The sequence below is a fragment of the Ursus arctos genome, chromosome X (genome assembly GCF_023065955.2).
Source record: "Ursus arctos isolate Adak ecotype North America chromosome X, UrsArc2.0, whole genome shotgun sequence".
Classification (NCBI taxonomy): domain Eukaryota; kingdom Metazoa; phylum Chordata; class Mammalia; order Carnivora; family Ursidae; genus Ursus; species Ursus arctos.
This window is the reverse complement of record NC_079873.1, coordinates 82,611,055-82,612,678: the sequence shown is the minus strand read 5'-3', so window position 1 is coordinate 82,612,678 and position 1,624 is coordinate 82,611,055.

Sequence of the window (1,624 nt, the reverse complement as noted above, 5' to 3'; positions counted from 1 at the left end):
TCATCTTTACCAATACTTGGCATATTCAATATTTTATATTTTGGTATGTTTATTTTTTTATGTTCCACTGGCTTCTTTTTAAAGCATTTTTCAATACTAAAGAAAATTACAATAATATCAAAAACAAAAAAAGAGCAACCCTCAGAGTAGAAGCTTTTTGTTCTCAATAACAGCTTCTCAAGGTCTTCCCATCTTAAAGAACAAAGTTTATCAGTTCTCTGTGTCAACGTTGCCATGTTTCAAAGAACAATGTTTCTTAGTATTATGTCCTTGATAAACAGCAGAACTGATTCCTCAATTTTGCAAAAATTCTCACGAACAGAAACTGTCTTTATAGAATTGCAGTATTGAGAAGCTTTGGGTTCTGAAATTATATTAGAGCCTTTGAGAGAATGTGCAGTTAGAAATCATATCAGATATTACAAAACCAAAACAAATAGACTCTAATCTGGGACAGATCAAAATGCTTTGTATGCTAAAAGAGCCTCAGGAAGAGCTGACCAGCATTTTCTCCCACTTCTGTTAGAGCTAAACAAAATTTTCTTACTTGCCCAGTAATGTATTCCTATCCATTTCGGCATTATTATAATTTTGAGGTTAATTAGCAGATACATAAAAGTCTCTACAATTGTCACATCTTGGAAATAATGAACAAACTGCAACAACAACTACAAAATAAATGAAATAGATAAAACCAAAATGTCAGCTTTATTCAGAGGGGAAAGTGAATTGCAGGGTACTGCTCATTATGAGAGTGAAATGATACTAACAGAACCCAAGATTTAAGCAAACTATTCATCAGTAGAGGCCTTTCTAGTCTAGAAGCAGAACCTTCAAGTTGCACTATTTATGCTTTCTTCACAGAGAAATGAATATTAGGGGTAGGAAAGAACATTGTGAATTACTTGTGTCTTTTACCAGTTTCTCTACACTGCTATTCATTTCTTTCTTACGGAAATATAAGAACCAGTTCAGGAATATTTTTGTTTATCCAGTCATATTCATTGAAAAACATTTCTATGTTTGTGGTTGATTTTTTACTTTGGCTTATTGCAATTTTACTATTGATACATTTTTTTTCTCAATTTCAGCAAAGCCAGATTTTGTTTCAGGATTTTGTTTAGAAATGACCTAAGGAAGTATTAGACCTAAGTGAAAGGAGAGATAGCTATATTATGTCCCAGGTTCGGATTCAAAACTGTAAATCATTAATTTTACTTAAAATAAAGTATTCATTCATAACAATCCCAGTCAAGACACTTAGCATTCTTTTGTAGTGGAGCTTGACTAGCAGGTTTCAAATTTACCAGAGACAAACTATAACAGAAGGCCTGAAAAAAACATGTAAGGAAAATTTTACTACATCTTTATTATATGAAAAAGAAATTTGCTACTTCTATTTCTTTTCTTTTTTTCTTTTTTGTTTTCAGGAAATCACCCATCTTAGGGGTTTGAATGGAAATTGAACAGACATATGTTGCCATTACGCTTTAAAATTCTTTAAGAGGACCAGTTCTTTCTTTTAACTGTATTTCTGTTTAACTTGTGATTCTCCTCCCTCTAAATGAGGGAAGGACCTCCTGCTTTCTCCATCACAGGGAGGGGGCGGAGCATTCCCTAGAAG